At 38.6% G+C, this 15,812-nt stretch overlaps 1 long non-coding RNA gene across 2 annotated transcripts in view; it reads right to left on the minus strand.

The window, feature by feature from the left end:
- LOC147150161 (uncharacterized) overlaps window positions 1-15,812 on the minus strand; it is a 99,172-nt gene that overhangs the window by 27,732 nt on the left and 55,628 nt on the right. For both annotated transcript variants that reach the window (XR_015086232.1, XR_015086231.1), the window contains exons 4-5: window positions 12,495-12,587; window positions 11,479-11,607 (exon numbers count right to left, since the gene is read on the minus strand). This is a non-coding gene — a long non-coding RNA (uncharacterized LOC147150161). The remainder of the gene's footprint in view (window positions 1-11,478; window positions 11,608-12,494; window positions 12,588-15,812) is intronic.

A 15,812-nucleotide genomic window follows, 5' to 3' on the forward strand; every position in this document is an offset into this window, starting at 1 on the left:
CAATGCTACAAACCGACATTGTAGTCTTGTGGGAGACACTGAAGTTGCTGGAGGCATAAAAAAGAAATTCATACCTTAAATGTATTCATTACACATAAAGCTTCAGGGACAGGCATGAGCATTAATACTCTGCACCAAGATGATTACCATCAGGGGTTTTGTGGGGTAAGACAGTCAGGTAAGTGAGACTGGGGAGGTCGAAGAGGGTCAACACTTGAACAAAAGCCAGTTGGTTCACCCACAGATTCATACAAAAGACGCAGACATGGGAGGAACACTGACACTCTACAGTAGGATGCTTTAGGAGGAGCCCACTATCAGAGTTCACAGAAACACTGGAAACAAAATCCAGTGAGAAGCAGTTTGAGCAGACAGTCATACAACTAGGCCTGTCACGCTAACGCATTTTTCTGCGTGATATGTTTTCTCAGAAACTATCATGATAAATATATAGTAGTATCATTGTTGTTGTTTTTAATGCGGCTGATGTAGTGATGATGTCAGAACAAATATTATCAAAACCCATCTTTTTTAAGTACAATGGTCTTTCGATTCTCAAGCATATTGAACATTTGCATTGAAATTGTATTACAATAAAATATCTTGGATACAAAATACTACTAAAAATGACTCTTAATAAATTGTACTTCAACAAATATTAACACAACACATCTGTAGTGGCAGATTAAAATGAGATGTGTTCCATCTCCTTCACAATGTCCTCTCCTCTTTCCCCTGGTTGTACAAGGTTAGAATGGGTGTTTGGCAAATCTACATTTATTAGGAAATTTATACTGCCCAGCTAGTCTGCAGATCAGTTAAAATTGAAAGAATGATCAAGTGTGTTCACAGCATGATTATCATAATCATTATTGTTTTTGAGTGTGTAATTAAAAAAATAATAATACATTTTAGTCATCAGAAATAAATCTCTTTGTATGTATGCAAGCATTGTATAGTGACAGGCAGAAAAATCAGATGTTCTTCCATTGACGTCCCCAAAATGAGCGTCCCTTAGGGACGAACGGATGGACCGTTCTGTCTCTGGGACGGAATGCCCATCTCTGACAGTTAGGACAAGTGTGTGGACCAAGTGTGCTCAGTTACAAGCGTGGCTGCCAACTATTTGCTGTTGAAATGGGATGGATTGAAACCCGCTACACCGGTGATAAGGGGGGGGGGTATAGCCCCATCAGGAATTTGTCTAACCCCCCTTCAGACCCCCAGCAATGTAGTTGAATTTCTTTATATATTTCTTTAAGTTTAAAAACATTTTTTTAAGTTCAGTAAGTAAACTAGTAGCCGTCATGTTACAATACAATTCCTCTTTCCGTGTTTGTGCTGCTGTTTGTGTCTTTCGGTTACTAGCTCATTAGAGGCACGTTTGGAAATATTCACAGAGCGTGGTCAAGCACCCCCGCGCCCCCCCCCACCCCATTAGCCTCGGGCGAGAAAAAAAACTGGCGCCGTGCCTGCCATTGTGGTTGAAGTCACTGGACCGAGACATGCTTTACGTTTACCAGTTGAACAAGCTAAATGCAACTGTCGGTTCGCCCCTGACTACAGTTTGGAGTTGAGGACAGTGACGACACACGATAAAGGTAACAGTGTGCAAAGATTGCACGTACATGTTTCAATGTGTCATAAAGGTGATGTGCGGGGATCTCAAAGCTTATAAGTGGACACATAAAAACACAAAAAAGCTGTATGAGGAGAGAGTTCATGTGTAAAGTTGACTTGAGACATGAGATTGAGAAGAAAAATATAGATTGGAGAGACATTTTTTTTTCTTTGATAAATTAATGTCCGCGTGAGACTACTGTTTTATTATTTAGTTTATTACACTGAAATGAGAGTAAAAATATTTTGTTAAAGCTGGATTTTCCACAGAAGAGGTATTAGAACATTGTCATATTTATGTAAGACTTCAAAAGAAAGCCACTATTATGTGTTTGTGTTTTATTTTCTACCCATCCAGAAATGTTCAACTTGTCACTGTCCACCCTGTCAACAAGCTTTTCTGTTTGCACTTACATTGTCTGCTTATAGTTAATTGTGGGAGTTTGACAGAAATGGTTTTGTAACAGCACAACATCTACTAATTCAATGACTAGTTCAATGGAAAATCTCTTTTGGGGAGTGTTAAATAGACAGGTCTTAAAGAACAACTCAATGGTGATATTGGCTCAAACACTCCACGGATTACATTTAAACAGAAGCAGCAGAGTTGTCAATATCAATACCTTCCAAATCAAGACCTGATTTTGTGGTTTTGGACTATAGAAAAAATTTTTAAAAAAAGAATATATATATATATATATATATATATATATATATATATATATATATATATATATATATATATATATATATATATATATATATATACATATATATATATATATATATATACATGTTGATTTCCTCACCACACTTAGGGGAACAGCATAAATCAATGTTTAATTTCTTATCAACAGAAAAACACTCTCCTCCTTATCGAGCTCGATGTTGTTTGCATCGGCCATTACATGTGAACATTTGTGGCCCGTTTAAGAATGACAGGTTGATTTATGGATCTTGAAGAGTACGTCAATAATGAGGTTAAAAGATGCACTCTTGAGGTCAAGTGCTTCTCATACCTATCCAATTGTTGTCTGACAATCAGATTAGTGCATGGAGAATGAGCATCATCTTTACACCTTATTCAAGCATTATCAACAATCGGCAGGGATTTTTTAAACAACCAATCACAAACAATAAACAAGTGTACAACTAAATACAGTAACTGCTCGTTCATGCTTGAAACCTGAATGTACAGCCAATACTCAATTTAACAGCAACTATCAGCAAAATTTCAAATATATGGAGATTAGTGGTGAATTCAATTCAAACTAGAATAGCAAATATGTTCAATAGGGCTCAGATTTCCACCAAGGCTCAACAGACCTATTTTAGATCAGCACATTAACTGATGACTCTTGGAAATTTAGGTAAATGTCTCTCAATCTCAAACTGAAGCAGATGGTAGCCCCACAGAGCTTGCGTTCTGTTTGAGGTTTCTTCCATAAAGGGAGTTTTTGCTCGTCTCTGTCACCATGCATTATTGCGTTCCAATATATAATGGAAGATGACCTGCTCGGTGTGTAAAGCGCCTTGAGATGTTCTGTTGTGAATTGGCGCCATATACCGGGGTAAATGAAATTGACTTGACTTAACATATACTCACTTCCTATTTCCCCAGATGCTATATGTACTTCTACTGATTGGCTGCAGCAAACTAACAACTTTCACTTTGCTTGGCAAAACATCTCAGACTGCTCCTGCTGAGGACATTAGCTCTCTGATCAGAAGGCGTTAAGACAAACAGAGTTCAGCAAATCTAAAGCGTTTAAATAGATGTGGACTTAAAACACGTACAGAGGCCCAGCAGGCATCTTAGGGAATACGCATTTTTATTTTAAACTAGCTCAGTATTCAGACTCATTGCCAGAACTCAGTCTTAAGAAGAGCGCATGAATGGGGGGGAAGTTGTTATTACCCTTACAGAGAGTACTTAGTTTGCAGCGTACTTTTGATGACACGATAACTACTGTACTCTATTCGCCACAGCACTGCTGCATGCAGTCAATCGTCTTGAATGGCGCCCTGTGAGACACCCGCAGGCTATCATTACCATAGACGACATTAACAGTACTTGCCAGAGGTGGCTATTTTACAAAATTTTGCTAGTTCGCCATTAGACATCTGTCAGCGGCCTGGGTACCCATCCGTCATTCATCAGTCCGTCATTTTTCATGACGAACTGAATTGTAATCATCAGTTAAGTCCGTCAGTCAGTACGTCAGTCTGCCCCCCCACCACCAGCCCCCAAAAACTTCAACAAAATGGGCATCCAATGATGGACTGAGATGTCCATTATTGACGGACGCCCGACGAAAACCCACTTCAGTAAGTGATTAGTCCGTCATTTTTAAAAAATGTCCCGTCATTCGTGAACCGTCAGAAAAAGGTCTGCAATTGACGGACTGACAAACCGGTCCATCGATCTGACGGAATGCCCACTCCTGGTACCCGCCATACGTAAGTTAACATCGCAGCCGTATTGAATGTGGCAAAATGAAGAGATCTGTAAAGATGACTGGTTCATTTTCTGCTTGGAGATGTAGCATTCATTTTATAGTTAAAGCAGAACTCATGAGTTCTACCTTTCAGTGTAAAACATGTGTAATACCATGGGATTTGATTGTATTAGGCTACTCTAAAACCATTTTACAAATATAATTAGCCGATTTTGTGGTTGATGACATGGCCACATCCAATATGGCGGACACATGGCTGATGTATCACATGGGGGTGTCAACAATAGAAATTTAAAAAAGGAAAAGAAAAATGGTCTTCATTTAGATGACAGAAAGGTTTTGTGGGTCCCGTGTTTTTTTTTCTGTATGAAACTGGCTCAAATGACTTTTTGATTTCACGCCCCCCCTGCCCTATGCTAACGCGGAACACCCATGATTGACATTGTAATGTGGCAACGTGGCCCTCGTGCCGTACTGGAGTGTGGCAAACTATAATGGAGCACACTCATTCTTCCTTCTCCACTTATTTAGAAATAGAGTACATTTTACAGACACAATGCCACACAAAAAAACTTTAAAAAATGGGCGGTATGTATTTGTCACGGAGGCCTGCACACCTCACATTAATTGGAATGTGGGAGGAAGCTGCAGTACCTGGAGAAAACTCACGCAAGCACGGGGAAAACATGAAAACTGCACACAGAAAGCACTGAGCTGAGATTTGAACCCAGAACCTCAGAAGTGTGAGGCAGATGTGCTCACCACTCGTCGCCCGTGCTTCCAGTGTATCGTGTTTGCAAATATAACTCATTGGTATTCATTGCTGCTGTATGATACAGCTGATTCAATTTCACCCCAGAGTATGCCTTTAGGAAGAAATATGTTGGTTTTGTCCTCCCTTGGTGGCACTCAGGTATGCAACTTTCTGCAAAAATATATGTTTTGTTCTTTAGCCATAACGAAATGACAACACCCACAGCAGTATCAGATTCACTGCAATCAGATATTGAGACAATGTGAGTGGTAACATTATTCTAGAATTTAATATAGAAGATATGTTGAATCTGATTCTGGTCTCTTCCTTGAACAAAACCCCACCAAATACAGTTAGCTGGAGTCAGATTTCATTGGTCAGGTGAAATACTGTCATGTTGCCTTCTAAATTATAAAAGGGCCTCAGGCAATTTCATTTTATCACATAAAGTGAAAAAAAAAGATTTGATCCGTACCGCTTCAAAATGCTTGCTATGGACACTACCTATTGTTTAATAATAATTCTAAAAATGACAGAATTCAGCACAAAAGGTAAAAGCCAAGCTTGCATCCTCAGTTGAACACCCTCAACTGTTGGTAAAACCATTTACGCAGCTAGCACAGTGGGAATTTGAATGCAAACAATTTTTGTTTTGGGGTTATGGACATTCTGTTGGATTCTGGATTTTTATGTAAATTATCTCAATTTTTTTGTAAATTAATAAAGAGAAACCACACAGACTTGATTCATCAGAACCTTTCACAGGCTAGTAGCAAGCTTTTGCAGGATAAAACAAAAATAGTAATGCTACTTCTTATAATTACATATTTAAAAAATGACAAATTAAATGAAAAAAAAAAAAGAATGCTTCAGCCTTCATCAAAAATAATCCACACACTGGCAAACTAGGGCACATTTCAAAACCATCATTCAGAGCTATCCCAAGAACTCAGAAAAGCAAACTGAAGTTAGTCCTCAGAGTGTAAGTAGGTCATGCATAGAACATGATATATACGACAGGATTCTTTTTCCTTCTTCCCGTGCTTCATAGCTACGATAGAAGCTGTTTTGACACGACTGGAGTTACATCTGCACAACACAGCTAAGAGTCAAGGGAGCTCACAGGTTGAGGCAGGAAGTACCTTACATCTCACCAGTAATCATCTTTTTTATCTCGCTGCAAGCTCTCTTTGTCAGCTTGTCGCAAAATAAAAGCTACCTGAAGGACCATTCATCCTATAGAAACCCAAGAAAAAAACTTTTTGTCACCACAGAAAGTGTTTGCTTTATAATTTGCTTGGTTTGGGGGGTACAAAGGTGTCACTGAATGCATACAGCCAAGCATCTGACCTTGTTTTGTCATGCTGCAGTCACCAAGGGTTTTTTTTTCTAATTGAACGGTATATTTGATAAATGTAAACGCTAAACGCCGATAACAGACAGCATATTTTACAATGCTACCCTATTTAATTTTTTTTTGTTTTGAAGTTTTTCAACTGGCAGCTCTTGAATAGAAGCACCTGTGGCTAAAGACAAACTGTGGCAGGATTTACTTTGGATATTGACTTTGATTTGACACCTCTATCAGACAGGAGGATTTGCATTTTGGGCATCGACAAAGTGGACCTTCACTTAGCAATATGATTCACTTTGCAAGCTGGCTGTGTCCTATTTAATTAATATATTTAGACTTTATGAAAGGTTTTTATAGCAATTCATAGTCACACATCAACAACATCTAAATTCACACATATGACCATAATTACGAAACGGCACTTATAATGACAGGGTGGATAGCAGTTTCAGGGACACATGCAAAACATTCAATCGGATCATGAAAATTGTCTATACTGTACACTATCAAAAAGACTTGTATTATCAATTAACCTGTTGTGAACAATAAAACCATGTAAAATGATTTAGGATCATTTAACCACTTGTTGCACACGCTGTAGTTAGCGGAGCGGTGTATAAGACATGCTAAAATAACATCCAATAATTACTATATTCCATTTTTTTAAAAAAAGGAAAAAAAAGTGAAGGAATTTTCAGAGACCTTTCATTGTACTTGTATTGATGAAATTGTTTAGTTATGCACTTACAAAAACGTCCTGAGAGTTTTGTTATTCTGCTACATTTTTATGCCGAGTGATTCTGATGAGATTGTGTGTGCGGATGTTGTGTTTGTCTCTGTGTGCCCCGCGATTGGCTGGCAACCAATTCAGGGTGTCCCCCGCCTACTGCCCGAAGACAGCTAGGATAGGCTCCAGCATGCCCGCGACCCTTGTGAGGATAAGCAGATTGGATAATGGATGGATGGATTCTGATGAGGATACAAAAAGCATGTTATAGTGATATGGACTAATAATATTTTTTTTTCTTTTCAGTATGGCCCTTCATAGTTTTGTGCACACTCAAGTGCAGTTCAAAATGAAGTGAAACACATTTTGTTTTTCCACTAACACTCTAATAAGAACTCATCACATAGCTGCTGGTACTATTAGAGCTGAAAATCCCTTCACTATGTTAATTTTGCACTTGTAATGCAAAGAACGACTCAACCCATTGTCAACTAATGTTATACTTGGAGAATAGTAGAGGTGGTGCTTTGCATTAATGTTTGAAGCTGAATAGGCAAACAAAACAACATAATACTCTACTGGAAATGTTCATTTTCATTGCAGTGTGTGCCATACATGTACTGTATTGAAAGTTTTGTCCTATTCTTGTATAAATATCTGATAAATATTCAGTGTGCTCATTAAAATGCACAAACCTAAACTCAAAAAGTGGTGAGGGTTGAAATGTCAAGAAAAAATGCCAACGTATGCAATATTTAATATTTGTTTTGCTGGCATCCTGTAGAACTTGGTGACGTTTCATGATGGATGACATTGTAACTTCCAGTTGTCCGACCAGTAATCATGTTACATTTTTAATAATTTCACCTTTTCTTTGGTGCCCTTTCCGTCTGACCTTTGTGAACGCCACTCGGACTCAAAACAGGTGACAGTGTCACTGACTCGATACATAGCAACACAGCTTGAGGTGAAGAGAATTCAAGCGTTTTTGGTATACGAGTGAGCTAAGTACTACTGCAGTAATATTGTAATACATACAAACTGTGGAATCTCTTCTGTTAATTATACAGATGTCCTGGTATTGTAACTCTAGCACAATTAGCATCAAACACATCATGAGTATTATCGCAATTTCTAAGGACCAGCATGTATGATTCATGTAATCCGCATGTACACTGAATGATGCCTGCTGGTTGGAGTTATTTTCAGTCCAACAAGCGGCACCTGATCTGTGAGCTTAGAGTCGTGTTTTATATCCGCGAAGCATGCGGCTCCTATGTCTGATGTCAGAGGCGTGTCTAATAAAGGAAGCACATTCTCATTTTACAGCTCAAGCAGCGTTTCGGGTTAGCGACTCGTGCAGCCTCGGGGAAAAAAAGGTAGAGAAGAAAAAGCTACAGAGGACAGCGGAGTCTGGAGTTTCAGTCGCTAATCAACTTGGATCTGAAACTCAGCCAACTCTGCGACACTTCAACCTGCAATGACCTGAAGGGGACAAAGACTTGCTCTTTTATCCGCTTCACCTTTGTGCTTGACAGCTTAATGAAAATAAAGCTAAGCCTCGGGCCTCGCCATTTTTCTGACCTCCTCCCATTTGTTATGTTGTGGTGCTACTAGAATGTTCATTTAAACTTCATTTTGAACACCAGGGACCATTTTAGAGAGCTTACATGCGACAATGCACATACAATAGTCACGATACGGTAATACAATACAAAAAGTATAATGATATAGCTAATGGCTGTCCTAGCTTGAATCGCGTCGTTTGCGAGAGTCCCGTTTTGCGCCCTGGCAATGATTTTTGATGCTAATGGGAAACAAATTCATGTGCCGTTTTCTTCATTTACACCTAACAAAAATATTATCGCTAAAATAGGACGAAGAGTACTTAATTACGCAACACACTGAGCAATACAGGAGAACATGGTTAGCATGCTAACCACTAAGCTGAAGTTAAATGTGAGTAGCGAAATGCCAGAGTAAATGTTTAGGTGGTACAGCACACTCTTGATAGAAGGGATTTATTCTGAGATTCCTATCGACTAACTACAGATGTAACACCAATATATAGATATATTTGTATCATTCTGTTGTACATTTAAGAATGTAGGCTACTGTATATTTGCTGTAATACATTGCAATATTGACATTCTGTCCTAACTCATACAAAAATATTGTTCCTTCCAAATTTGTCATATTTATTGCTTTTATAATAAGGTCACAAGTCACCAGATAGTTTTTAGATATATATTGTAAATTATGGGTTTAATGTGATAATACATTATTCATGAGGTGTATATTGCCTGCAACATTTCTAAACAATAAAAAAAAGATGATATGAAGAGTCGCTGCTCAGTTTATTGGCATCTGACACTTTTCCATTAAATATTCATGCAGTTCATTTCATTTGCCATGGGTTCTGTCTCCAGCAGCTCCTCAGTGTGAATCACAATTACTGATTTTACGAAGGTATTTGATTTATTGTAAAGCATGCATGCAGTCAGCATGGTGCCCTATACAGTATGTGCAGGCCTACATTAAGTCTTAAGCTCCTACTGTCTGACATGTTTAAGATGTTGTATGTCTCTGTCATGGACCATAATTACTCCCATTTATCCAACCATATATTTTAAATACTGCTTATTCTCATGAAGTTCAATACTGCTTATTCTCACGAAGTAGCTGGACCCTAAACCAGCTGACTTTGAGTGAGAGGTGGAGTACACCCTGGTCTGGTTGTGAGCCCATGTAGATAAACAACTGGACCCATATCCGGACCTCAGTCTTCAGGGGCCACATGAAATGCATTGGTGGGGCAATAAATATGACAAAATTATAATACTTTTAGAACCTTACAAACAACTGTGTGTATGCTCAAGTGTTTTACAGGTTCTTTGAAAGAAACACTAGATTACTAATGTGATCATTTCTGGCTCCAGAAAGGACCTCTCACAATTTACAATGTTGCTCAATGCACAAATTCAGGTCCACAAAGTAAAAACCCTGCGACGGTTCGGCTTTAGCCACAGCAGCTTCTACTCAACCGGCAGGTAAGAGTCTGCACAAAACTTCACTCTTGTTTAGAGCCTATTTTATCCCTTTAAACCAAAATACACCTCTAAATAATACCACTAAAGCAGTCGAATGTGTTCTGCAAGAACTGTCGCTCCTGCCCTTGGATGTTTGTCATTGGCTAGCATGAAAACATGCTTGTGATTGGCTGGCCTTGGCCTTGCATTAAAGACAAGCGGAACAAATGAGTTCATGCAGTTTCAAACAGGGAAAGTTGATTTTTGTTTTGTTATATTTTTGATTTCTGACTAATACAGAATTCAACAGTAGCATTTCTTAACACAAAACAAATATTATGATAAAAGAAAAGAAATGTTTGTTAGTTTTTAGAGATCCGTGACTCAAGTAGGGATGGGTGGGTGAAAGAAGCGAGAAGTAGCCTCCATTTTTCCAGGTCATAGTACCGGGTACTGGTTTCTGATTGACATTTGACAGTTGAGCAGGACGTTGACAGCATTTAAGAGTGGAGAGAACAACTTGGTTTTTCACTATTTTGAAGCCTCATTTTATATACGGTACTTGGCCTTTTTGAAATGATTCACATATGGCGGGATTGTTAACAACACTCTTCCCTGCGGTGTGTCAAATTTAGAAGACATTTCTTTTCACAAGGATATAAATGTGGGAATGTAAACGTGAATGTCAGACACGTGTAGGACATCTCCATCTTGAACTCAGTGAGTCACAAAGGCATTTGTGAAGTTCAGCACGAGTTTGGATCATTTCTACGCGGATGAGGTGACTTTGAGTTAAAACAATGCGAGGCATATTTAGTGAGGCATGTGGCTGTTAGAACAGCCTATTTACCGGCTAATCACTGACAACAGTGGCCTGCTGTCATGTCAGAGTCCTTGTTTCTGGATCCACTTAGTCTTTTTCTGTCTTTTCCTTTCCTTTATCTTTCCTTGAGCAAGTTCAACTCGAGTGCGGTCTATAATCTTCTACCTTGGGCAAATGGTGATAGCCTTACTTGACTTCCTCTGCCAGCATACTGAGACAAATGCTCCATCTCAAACTTGCAAGCCTCCCAACACTCAAGTGAGCTCCCATTTTTCACTTTCCTTCAATATTTATCAGAAATGACAGAAGCTTTGATCCATGTCCTGACCACCAGCAAGTCATTCCACATCCAAAACGTTTGGGAGATTATATTTGATGGTGATTTGTTTCCCTCCGGCAAACACAGTTAGCACATGAATGGTCAGACCAAATAAACCCTGTCAATGTGAGTCTGATGTTATTGAAATATGTTGGTCAATTACTCATAAAAAAATTATGGCTGTTCAGGTGAAATTTCAGGATAAAACTAAAATGTAATATACCCTTAAGAGGTGAACTTCTCTCATCATTTAAATTCACATGTCCGACTGTTCAATGTTTCAGTATTTTTTGCAACTTGTTGTTCTCTAACATATCGTTTATGTAGTGTTGCTCCAAGCCTTTAAACAACGTATTGAACACAAACAGACAGACAATATATAACAGTACTCACAGTCATATACTCTTTATCCTCTGTGTAGAACAGCTAATATTACTGCTGTACTGATGGTTGCGAGGGGAGTTCAGACATCTCAATGAAGCGTTATTATGAATCCCACGTGAAGTCAAGGCCGGACACTACCTGCAGTATGGAAAGGATAAAAATAATGCTCGTTAGAGGAGAATAGACCATGAATAGACTACGGTAACTTTTGTACAGTACTGCAATTCGTTGCAACTTTCAACCAATTCTCCCTACTGCTAATTAACAGTTGATACACAGGACCTAAACACGTCTATTTGCAATAGTGGTCTGATATTAGCTAATTTAATTTGCAAGGTTCAGTTGCTCCATCGCATTTGGTGCACGAGACATTATTAGCACTCAGATCCCTGACCTCATAGTAAACTGATTGTTCAAGTTATGATACTATTTCAAACTAGTTTTCTGGATGCTCTAGCCTTCAAAGCCTGTTAGGCGATGAAGACTTTTTTCCCTTGTAATTGGCTCTCTCAGCAGTTGTAAGGTAGTGGAATGCAAGAACTTTGTCATTTAAAAAAGCGGCATGAATCAGCTGTGATGCAACCCTGTACAAGAGTTGCACATTCGCCAAATGCAAGGTATCCCTTAACAGTAAAGATCGAATCCAAAGAGTCAGCTCCTCTTTCACAGTCTCAACAAAAGCTTTGTGAATGTGCTTTACCAAGACCAGATTTATTGTAGCGTCAATGAATTGGATTGCAGTAGAGTTTTAAGTACCGGGGAAGGGGAAAAAAAAAAAAACATCCCCATGTCCTTTTTACCACCTTGAATTTGGCCAGTTTCATTATGTACAATATTACAAGCGCTTCATTTTGTCTGGTGATTGATTGTGATTAAAAGGAACCAAAATAGGTTCTCACTTTCATCCTGTTAATTCTTTGGAGACGTGCTGATGAAGGGCGCTATAAATAAACAAGCTTCAGCCCAATTTGGTTCTCATCTCAGTGGCGTGTTGTTTACATTAGAAAATAGAGGTTATTACTTACCTTGATAAGGTGTCTTTGTTTGAAGAGAGAAACTTTGAAAGTGTAGTATTAGGTCACATGTGTGGGTAGGAACCTTTCATCGGGGCCGGTTGTCTGAGAAAAGGGAAAGAATATTTATTATTTTTGTACTCTTATGTTGCAATGATGACTATTAAAGATGGAGTTTGCAGTGATTTAAATGTAGCGTCACTTCGCAAAATTTCAGAGTCAGAAATGGCACTAATATTCGTCAATCTTTAAAGGGGATAAAGAATATATGACTGCGCTCATTGTTATATTTTCTGACTACATGTGTTGCTGCAGCATTTGTGTTCAACCCGTTGCCTAAAGAGTTTCAGCACCTTAACCTGTATGCTATATAGCGTTAGCATCAAGCTAGCAGAGTGACAGGCTAAACTATGTGGTTGTTATAAATTAACAAAGTCTAATTCTCGTTGTTTAATGTGTACACTTGAAACTAAACTTCAACTGGAAGCGCCAATAAAGAGCTTGAAGTCTCCTTTTTTTGAAGAATTGTTCTCTAATTTCATCTGCCACAGTGCTGCTTGTTGGGAAGCGAGAGGTGAGTCACCGCCAGCATACATCACTTTTATCTCAAATCCATGCTCGCAAAAGGAAAATTGCAAACTTCCCCTTTAAAATAGCATTTACTTCTGTTACATTTAAACAATATTAACGCCCTAAGAGGATGTTGTTGGTATTTTCAAAATGAGAAGCAGTATATTCTTTCTTTTCAATTGAAATTCATTGACTGTCTCTTGCAGTCAAACATAAATTAAATGATGATTTTTTTTTTTTTTTCTCTTGTTGGCACCCAACCCACTGAGACTTTGTAATAAAGGGTCAGCTCGGCGGGGAGGAGGTGGTGAGTGTGGGCAATTGATGCCAATCAAAGTTATAATTGTCTTCCCTTTAATTTGAATGACTCACTGGATTGTGGCGGACAAATTGTCGTTGTTGTCTAGATACAATGTACTGTTTTTGCTCATGCGTTTGTGCTTTGCTGATTAATGGTTGCTGTCTCCAAAGCTTGATAACCTTCAGTGGCCGTGTCTTCATCTTGTAGACCTTGCATCCATGATTACAGGATAACCTTTCTCCCGCTCTAATTAATCATGCTCCGACTAAATGTTGCAGGGGCTTCCTGGACTAAAGAACCAGGAGAACTGCAAGTAAACCACCTACTGCAAAAACGTTGTTTACAACCAGCAGGGTGGTTTGTTTTAGTTTGGAACACATCTTTTACATTTCCACTGACATCTTTTGAGACAGCTTTACGTTCTGGGGAACATCCTGCCTTGCTCAAGCAGATCCTCTTTTTCTTATTTATATTTTTTTTCCCTTGACACCCACACTCTGAAACCCAGAGTGAGGCCTATATATACAGTATATGGGTGGCAGCTGTAATTAGCAATGAGTTGCACTGCTATTGCGGGTCACTTTGAAATTACATAAATACATGACGTACCATGCTGTGGCAATCCAATTTCCACAACATTTGAGGCCTACCATTTCTGTGTATTAACACAGCACAAATACATTTCACAAATGCAATATAACTGTTTACATTGAATCTATACATACACCAAATACACCCTCCATAAAATATCCCACACAACATGACCCTCCTAGGAACTAATAAAATGTGCATGTGCAGCCTGAGGAAAACGTTTGCCTGATACACCAGAGGAGGGCAAAGCCTATTACCACAGTAGTCGACTAATTAAATCAGAAATGTGAGCGTTAGAAGCAAAATTTGGGCTTGGTGCTTGTGTAGATTCTGTGGGGTAACATGTATGTACAAAGTAAGGGCTCTAATTTGCCCTCAAGTGTTATTCTGAGTAGTCCACACTCTCTTTGATGCAACTGAAACGCTATCCATCCATCCGTTATCTATACCGCTTATCCTCACAAGGCTAATCAGGGTTTATTTTCCTTAGCGTTCTGTGATGAACTGAACTGTACTGAATGGTTTATTTGGCTCCACTTTAAAAGAATTATGCCGCAATTGTAAAAAGTATGGCTTTGAGATGTACAGACTTGGGTCGATTAGTGGAGCCCAGAGTTCAAAGTAAACATGGTGAAGCTGCCTTGTTTGTTATGCTGTAGTTTACACAATTGGAATAAGCTGCAAACCCTCAGTCAGTGTCAATGTTTTCCCATACTTTTGATTAAGGTATTCCAAACTTTTTAAATCATTTTTTCTTTTATTTATTTTAGGAACCTACTCCTATTTCTTTACTTTTAAAGTTCTTTCAAAGTTTTCTGTTAATGTGTTTTTAATTTTGTTAAAGTGGAAGTTAACGCAAACATTATTTTTTCAAGAATATGTTCTATGCAAGCCCACTAGTTGAAACAGGGTATCCTGATAAATATTGCGTTTGTGGAATAAGTATTAATCGACTCGTTTTTCGTTTTGGCACAATGCAATTTCCATGACAAAAGACTCACATTGACAAGGTAGTCACTTGTATCATGTGTAGAGTGAATCCAAAAAGAGAACATATGGGATTTACATTTACAGCGGACGTCAACCCAAACATATTTTTTTCAAGAATCTGTTCCCAGCAGAGTGTTAATAAGTGTTAATCCACCCGTTTTTAGCCATCTCCGGGGGCGGCCATTTTGTCTTCTGTCGACTGAAAACGACATCACAACTGCTCACAACGACCAATCACGGCTCAGATTCAGAAAACAGGTCAGCCGTGATTGGTCATTGTGAGCAGTCATGATGTCATTTTCAGTTGACAGAAGACAAAATGACCGCACCCTGAGATGGCTAAAAACGAGTGCATTTTGCTGCTTAACTTATATTCCACCAACGCAAAATTAATCAGACTGCCGTGTTTCAACTAGTGGGACTGCTGGGAACATATTCTTGAAATAAAAATATGTTTGGGTTGACTTTCACTTTAATGTATCTTCTTAGAATAATTTTTGTACACTGCTTTTGTTGTCTCTGCTTTGCTTCTGAATGTTAACTGTTGTGTAAATGCTTGTAGGTGTTGTGTGTTTGCTTGTGTGAAGTACATTGAGTTGCCTGGTGAAATGGGCTATATAAATAACGCTGCCAAGCTTTGACTTGCCTTGCCCTATTGTTACAGTGGCTTATGGTGATGCTTGGAGGGATGAGTATTTTTTAAGTAGTACTTGCTTTAAAAAGTTTGAGAACAACTGAAATAAGATAAAAATAAATGTGCCCCTAACCCAGAAGTTGCTGCAATATCTTTGCTGAGCAAAAAAAGACAAATAAATGAACACACTGAGGACTATAAGAGCTGTATAACACCCCGCCGCGTTTTATAGCAACCCCCACAT

Source organism: Filicampus tigris, chromosome 3, assembly GCF_054856515.1.
Source record: "Filicampus tigris isolate MCC_2025a chromosome 3, RoL_Ftig_1.0, whole genome shotgun sequence".
NCBI classification, from domain to species: Eukaryota; Metazoa; Chordata; class Actinopteri; order Syngnathiformes; family Syngnathidae; genus Filicampus; species Filicampus tigris.